Here is an 8,524-nt window from a genome sequence, read left to right on the forward strand (position 1 = left end):
TGGGAATGGGTGGGTAGGGAAGTGGGGGGCGCTATGGGGGACTTTTGGGATAGTATTGGAAATGTAATTGAGGAAAATATGTAATAAAAATATATATAAAAAAAAATAAAAATAAAAAGACACAAGGCAGCTGAGTTTTCTCTTGACAAATCTGTTGTAACTTGTGACATAAAAACTATTGTCTTTTACCCAGAAGATGGTCCAACATGTAATAAGAACACATGCTCCACTATGTTAATAGAAGCCTTATTTATAATAGTCAGAAGGTGGAAAGAGTCCAGATGTCCCTCAACAGAGGAATGGATACAGAAAATGTGGTACATTTACACAACGGAGTACTACACAGCTATTAAAAACAATGAATTCATGAAATACTTAGGCAAATAGATGGAACTAGAAAATATCATCCTGAGTGTGCTAACCTAATCACAAAAGAACACACATGGTATATACTCATTGATAAATGAATATTAGCCCAGAGGCTCAGAATATTCAAGATACAATTTGCAAATCACATGGAACTCAAGGAGGAGGAAGACCAAAGTGTGGATACTTCAATTCTTCTTAGAAGGGGGAACAAAATACCCATGGAGGGAGTTACAGAGACAAAGTTCAGAGCAGAGACTGAAGGAACGACCATCCAGAGACTACCCCTCCCAGAGATCCATCCCATAAACAACCACCAAACCCAGACACTATTTTGGATGCCAACAAGAGATAGCTGGTAAGAGCTCGATAAAGCTGTCTCCTGAGAGGCTCTACCTGTGCCTAGCAAATACAGAAGTGGATGCTCCCAGCCATTCATTGGAATAATCACAGGGTCCACAATGAAGGAGCTAGAGAAAGTACCCAAGGAGCTGAAGGGGTTTGCACCCCCCTAGGAGGAACAACAATAATGAACTAACCAGTACCCCCCTGAGATCCCTGGGTCTAGACCACCAATCAAAGAAAACACATCGGGGGACTTATGGCTCTAGCTGCATATGTAGTAGAGAATGACCTAGTCAGTTATCAATGGGAGGAGAGGCCCTTGGTCCTGTGAAGGTTCTATGCCCCAGCACAGGTGAATGCCAAGGCCAGGAATTGGGAGTGGGTGGGTTGGTAAGCAGGGGGAGGGGGTTGGGGGGNGGGGGAGGGGATAGGGGATTTTCAGAGGGGAAAATGAAAGAACCTAGTGGGGAAACCCCCACTCAACTCCCGATTCTGCGTGCAGCCAAGAATCATGAACAGACGACCATCTTGATGTAAAAACACGAGGTAGTTTAATGGTGGAGCTCTGGGTCTAAACATATCGCATGCAGGAGACAGTGGATCCGACCATGAGGCTTGGAAGCTAGGGGTTTTTAAAGAAAAGGAGTGGGGCTGAGGGAGGAATTGGCATGGTTTCACATGATTGGTTCATTTAAACATCATCAGACTGTATATGCAAATAACATTTAAATTAGGTCAGAAGGGTTCTAGATAGGGAGTGCACTGGGCCAGTTCGGCTTGTCATTCTCTTTATCTCTCTTTATCTTTATGGCTAAGCAGCCTCAGGAATGTCTTAATGATGGGCCTGCCAGGGCATGTCCTAGCCTGTTCTGCTATGTTCTCGGTCCCAGGTTTCAAAGCTCACAAACAACTCTTTGGGCTATTTGATATAAATTACATGAATCACGGGTCTCAAGTTTTTATTTTCTTTCATTCCCCTCTTCCTCTACTAAGTAATTTTAATCTTAGAATTTCAAAAGCCTGTTTCTCCTAATTCTTCTTCTATCTGAATTATTGGCTGGTACTATAAAACCATGAGCTTGACTGCATCTACTCTACTCTGAATAAAAGCAATCCCCTTATTTATTATGCAGGGGCCAAAAATTAAAATTAAGCATATAATAAGAATCGGTCCAGCAAGGGCAGAAAATAGAGTGGTCATCCACGGAGACCGAGAATACCAAGACTGGAATCATCCCAGTTGAGCTTCTCGATCTCGCCTTCTCTGATCCAACCTTTCTCTCAGTTTCTGCATAGAATCTCTGACTATTCCTGTGTGGTCTGCATAAAAACAGCATTCTTCTTTTAAAGCTGCACAAAGTCCTCCTTCTTTTAAAAACAGTAAATCTAGACTTCTTCTGTTTTGTAAAACTACTTCTGACAGAGAGAGTAAAGATTTTTCTAAGGTGTCCATAGATTTTTCTAACATCCTTAGGTCTTCATTGACAACATCTCTTAAAGACTGGATTCCTTGTCTTCCCTCAATTAAGGCTGCTGCCCCTGTTCCTACTCCTGCTGTAAGTCCTACCCCCATTAACATAGCTAGGGTAAGGGAGACTGGCTCTCTTTTAAATCTCCCCTGTGTATATTCATCCTCTAGGCTGGAAGCAGGATGATAATACACTCGAGGCAATAACTGAACCATGACACAAAAATCACGAGAGGGGTCAAAAACACTAGTTGATATGCATGGGGTGAGTCCTGTACTACAAGCCCACCAGCCAGCTGGAGATGGCACAAGGTAATAATTGGTATCCTTCCTAGACACGGAACTAGTTCGGCCACATAGGTGCCGGTGGGAAGGAGGGGGTGTCCCTATACAGAGATCAGGGCTTCTTCCAGATACCTCAGTCAGGGTTAATTTTTGCCCTGTTCCCCATGAGCAGGAAGCATGGTTACTGGTTTTGTTAAAGTTTCCATCAAAAGTGATTCCCTCATAGTATGGTGGGCCTGTGGATAGACATAACCAACAGTCGGTAGTTACATTGGGATCTGTTTCATTGAGGGCAAAGTAAGCCCCTCACACCAAATCAAACAGTTTCTGTTCCATCGGGGGGTATGTGGGGGTGATGGTTGAGGGCTCTTGGGGAGTCTTTTGGGTGGGGGGAAGGGGTTGGTTCGGCTCAGGGAGCACCTTATTAGGGCCTACTGGTAGGGCTGGAGGACTTTCAATGTTTAGACAGACATGGAGCAACGATCCAGGTTTGCTACCATAATTGTAGAACACGATTCCCCAGGTCATGCCTCCAATCCACTGGGCAAGGGTATAATTTTTTCCCATTTCTGTGAACTGCAGTTTCACATGATCTAAGTCTGTAGACTTGCATTCCTGATCTTTGTATAGCCCCATTTCTGCATGTTTGCCTGGCCCCTTATTTTGAAAAGCAAACTCCAATCCATCCCCAGAGGGCTCAACGGCCCATTTCCAATCTCCATCATTTGAGGTAACACAACTCCATTGTCTGCAATAGTACCACTTAGGCCCCCCCACACCAGGAACTCTTAATATGCTTGGGGCAGCTATAAAACCCATAGCTTCGGACCTCATTAGGGGGAGTACTCCTGGCTGCAGGAATGATTTGGTGAAGGCAAAAATACATGCCCCCGGAGGTTCTAATTTTGCGGTGGTAAATAGTATTTCCCCCGATTGGGATAACACTTGCCAAGTGAGATTCATAGGCTGGTGTGGGTTGTCACTCTTCTTCAGGATGGCGCCAACGACATAGGCACAACTTAAGAGGATTAGCAGTCTTTTCCAGGATCCACTCATTTTGATCAGCCTCAGGGGGTGCCTTCTTGACGTGAGACGTGTGAACCCAGGTTGGGATTCCTTCCACTTTAACTGCGGTGGGTGTCGTTAGCAGTACCAAGTAGGGTCCTTTCCACAGTGGCTCAAGGTTCCCCACTCGATGTCTCCTCACCAGGACAGCATCTCCTACTTCAAACTGATGCGGCATCTGTATGTCACCAGCAACATAGGTTTCTTTTAACTGTTTCCAGATCTCCTTTCTCACAATTTCAAGAGCCTTGAGTCGGGCTAAAAGGTTAGAGGAGGGGATGAAGGATACATCTGGGCAAGTTCTACTCTCTACTGTCACATAGATGGGCGGAGGCGCCCCATACATTAATTCAAAGGGTGTTAGACCAGAGGTTCCGTGGGTATTCTGGGCCCTGAATAAAGCATAAGGGAGAAGGGCTGTCCAATTGTTCCCACCGGTCTCTAAGGTCAATTTAGTCAAGGTCTCTTTTTAGAGTTCTATTCATTCTTTCTACCTGTTCTGAACTCTGGGATCTGTAAACACAATGTAACTTCCAATTTGTCCCCAGTTGTCTGGCAAAACCCTGATTTACCTGAGAGAGAAATGCAGGCCCATTGTCTGACCCGATTACCTTGAGTACCCCGAAACAAGGGAGAATTTCTTCAAGTATCTTCTTGGCTACTATGGTGGCTGTCTCCTTCTTGGTGGGGAACGCTTCAACCCACCCAGAGAAGGTATCTATAAAGACTAACAGATATTTATTTCCTAACTGGACTGGTTTTACCTCAGTAAAGTCAATTTCCCAGTAGGTCCCAGGTCTGTCTCCCCGCAGACGCCTTCCTCCAGGGAGCCTGCTGGATCCAGCATTGGTGAGCGCGCAAGTTTGGCAGTTTCTCACCAGGTGTTCTGCCGCCTTTTGTAGCCCAGAAATGTGATAGGGGGACCTACTGACTAATTTTATCATCTTTTTAGATCCTAAATGAGTGAGACGGTGTATGTCAGCTAGGTACTTTAGCCCCTCTTCTTCTGTGAGAACCTTTCTTTCTGTCTCCTCTTCAGCTGGTTGGGGCATAGTTTTAACTACCAGAGTTATTGGCCCCTGGGCCGCTTCTTTAGCCACTTGGTCTGCCGTTTGATTTCCCTTTTCTACTGGTCCGGTTCCTTTTTGATGCCCTGGGCAGTGGATGATCGCTACCTTGAGAGGCAGATGAACAGCCTCCAACAGACCAAGGATCTCTTCTTTGTTCTTAACATCTTTTTCCAGTGGAGGTCAATAAGCCACGCTGCCTATAGATCGCTCCATGGACATGAGCCATAGCGAAAGCATATCGGCTGTCAGTGTAAATATTGATAGCCTTACCCTCTGCCAGCCTCAAAGCCTGAGTTAGAGTGATGAGCTCTGCTTTTTGAGCTGAGGTTCCTTCAGGTAGACTGCTAGACCATACGACAAAATTTCCATCTACTACCACTGCCCCGGCCCTTTGCTTACCTTCTACCACAAAGCTGCTTCTGTTGGTGAACCAAGTTGCTGCTCCTGGCCACAGCTGGTCAGAGAGGTCCGGAAGAGTTCCAGTTTCTTCTGCTAATATCTCCCCCAAGTTGTGCACAAGGGTTTCATTAGTTTTGGCTAGTAAGGTAGCGGGATTGAGGACAGCAGGGGGAGCAAAAGTCACTCGCTCAGTCAGCAGCAAACTTTGATAGTGAGTCATTCGAGCGTTGGTCATCCAGGGATCTGGCGGTTGCCTGATAATGCTCTCGAGAGAGTGTGGGGCCACCACAGTAACATTCTGGCCCATAGTCAGCTTATCAGCATCTTTTACCAGCACCGCGGTGGCTGCTGTCGCTCATAGGCATGAAGGCCATCCGCTAGCCACAGGGTCCAGTTTCTTTGATAGATAAGCTACTGGGCGCTTCCAGGGCCCTAGGGTTTGAGTGAGGACTCTGCGGGCTACCCCATTTGTCTCATCGATATACAAAGTGAACGGCTTATTTACATCCAGCAGTGCTAGGGCAAGGCCTTTTTCAGAGTCTCAAAAGCTGACTGATGTTCTTGGGTCCAAATGCATTCCCCTCTTTCCTTTGTTAGGGAGTACAGTGGGGCTGCCAGGGTGGCAAACCCTGGGATCCATAGTCTACAGAATCCTGCTGTCCCCAGGAATTCTCTTACCTGGTGAGGGGTGGCCAGGGTCGGGATTCACGTCACTGTCTGTTTTCTGGCGTCGGTGAGCCATCGTTGTCCATTCCTCAGAATGTATCCCAAGTAGGTCAACTCTGTTTGGCATAACTGCACCTTTTTAGCAGAGACTCGATATTCCAACTCACCCAATTCAACCAGGATGTTCTGGGTCCCAAGTTTGTACTCTTCACGTGTTCGTGCAGCTATCAGAAGGTCATAAATGTACTGTACAAGGGTCACCTGGGGATTGTTGGCTCAAAAAGAGGCAAAGTCTCGGTGCAAGGCCTCATCAAACAAAGTGGGTGAATTTTTGAATCCCTGGGGTAGCCTTGTCCATGTGAGCTGGTGAGCTGTCCAGTCTTTCCACTTTCTGGATCTCGCCATTCAAAGGCGAACAGCCGTTGACTATTGGGGTGTAACCTCAGACAGAAGGCATCTTTAAGATCTAGAACCGTGTACCAGGTTCGTTCAGGCGGTAGTGTGCTGAGCAGGTTATAAGGATTGGGCACTGTGGGGTGGATGTCCTGGACTCTTTTGTTTACCTCTCTGAGGTCCTGTACAGGACTGTAGTTGTTCATCCCGGTTTTCTTTACTGGGAGTGGAGGGGGGTATTCCAAGGAGACTTGCAGGGGACTAGGATTCCTTGTTGGAGCAGTCTGGTGATGTGGGGGTGTATACCCTCCTGAGCATCTCTTCCCATGGGGTATTGTCGAACCCCAATGGGTATAGCCTTGGACTTGAGCTCCATCACCACCGGGGGGACTTGCCTCGCCATTCCCATACCCCCTGTTTTGGCCCATGCTTGAGGAAATCGAGTAAGCCAGTCCTGTAGTCCCTCAGGGGGGTTTAATTTGCCCTGATAGATCCGATATTCCTCTCCTAATTGTAAAGACAGTGCTAAGGTCTGAGGTGTCTCTACTCCCCAAGATACCTTTGGTCTGGGAGAGGCGAAGGTTATTTGTACTTTTAATTTGGTTAATAAGTCTCTTCCCAATAGGGGCATGGGACACTCCAGAATGACCAGGAATGAATGAATCACTTGGTTCCGTCCTGGGTCCACTGTCCGGAACGTGGTCCACGGGTATGATTTCTGTCCTGTGGCCCCAATGACTAATGTTTTTTCATTTTTTCTTACTCAACCTAGTGGTGTCTTAAGCACTGAAAATTCTGCACCTGTGTCAACCAGGAAATTGACAGTGGTCCCCTCCACTTCTAATGTTACCCTAGGCTCGGGGAGGGGGGCCGAGCCCTGTCTCCCCTAGTCTTCGCCTTCTCCAAGGGACAGTACCTGTGTTCCCTATTTCTTCTTAGGGCATTCACGAACCCAATGGCCTGTATCCTTGCAGTACGCACATTGGTCTTTTACTAGGTGTGGTTTATCTCTTCCGGGTCTCCTTGGCCCCTGCCATTTTTCGTCTCTTAGGTACCCTGACTGTCTAACCCTACTTCTTCCTTTGTCTGCTGTGGTGGCCAAAATATGAGTCAAAACTTGCTCCTGCCTTTTGTCTCTCCTATCCTCATCTTCTCTCCTCTCTCTCTTTTCCCTTTCTTGCTTTTCATCTTCCGTCTCTTGTGATACACTTTCTCAACCTCTCTAACTACATCCCTTACAGTGTAATCCTGCAACCCCTCAATCTGCTGTAACTTTTTCCTAATATCAGGAGCTGATTGGCCGATGAAGGCCATAATCACTGAGGCCCGCTGCCCTTCAGACATAGGTCAAACGGGATGTATCTCCTATAAGCTTCCATGAGTCTTTCTAAAAAGACTGAGGGAGACTCAGTTGCCCCCTGCATAATTTCCCTTACCTTAGCCAAATTGGTGGGCCTGCGAGTGGTGCCCCTGAGACCTGCCACTAGAGCCCTATGATAATTGGACAGCTGTTCCCTACCTTGTGCTGTGTTATAATCCCACTGGGGGCGGGTCAGGGGGAATCCTTCATCTATCTCGACCGGGGTCTGGTCTCATCTCGGATGTTCTTCTGAGCCTCGAGGAGAATCCTCTCCCTCTCCTCAGTGGTAAACAGTATCTGCAGGAGCTGCTGGCAATCGTCCCAGGTAGGCTGGTGGGAGTACATCAGAGACTCTATCAGCCCTGTGAGCCCTGCAGGATTTTCTGAGAAAGGGGGGGGTGATTGACTTTCCAGTTATATAGATCAGAGGAGGAAAAGGGCCAATACTGCAGATGTTATAGACTGTTCAGAGCCCCAACAGCCCTGAGGGGAAGCACTACGGTTGAATCGGCTGGCCCCTCAGGGGTGGCTCCCCGCTGGCTCCTTGTTCCTGCTGAGGGACCTCCTCCCCCAGTCCCTGAGGCTGGGGCCTGGAGCGGGGCTGAGGGAGCTGGCAGTTGGGGAACTCGAAGGTAGGGTGGAGGCTGGGAATAGGGCCACTCAGGAGGTTCCTCTATCTCTGGGTAGATCTTAGGGTTTAGTGCTGGTGGAGTGCAGCACTTGCCGTCTTCTTTAGGCTGTGACTTCTGCGTCCTGTTCACAGCACTCTTTCAGACAGCCAGGATCCTAGTGCCCGGGGGGGTAAGGGTGGGAGAAACGGCAGAACCCACGGAGGCAGATACCGCGCCAAATCCTCCCACACCGTGATGTATGGTTGCTGGTCCAGGTGCGATCCTGGTCCTTCCTGAAAGACAATGGCCTTTATGGCCCTAATGGTAGGAAGGTCCCCTTGGCCGGCCAGCCTACTCCAAAGGCAGGCCATTCCAAGCAACAGAAAGTTAACCAATGTTTCTTTTTAACTATCACTGATAGATTCTGTCCTCTTACCCTAACGTCAGTCCAATGGTCCTTAGTCAAAGATAAAGGGGTAGATACAGTCTGTCCCAT

The 8,524-nt window shown here is 47.8% G+C and overlaps 1 pseudogene; it reads right to left on the reverse strand.

Moving 5' to 3' along the window:
* Nucleotides 1–3,443: 3,443 nt before the first annotated feature.
* Nucleotides 3,444–8,524, reverse strand: LOC110288678 (annotated as a pseudogene).

This window comes from Mus caroli, unplaced genomic scaffold (assembly GCF_900094665.2).
Source record: "Mus caroli unplaced genomic scaffold, CAROLI_EIJ_v1.1 scaffold_19888_1, whole genome shotgun sequence".
Lineage (NCBI taxonomy): Eukaryota > Metazoa > Chordata > Mammalia > Rodentia > Muridae > Mus > Mus caroli.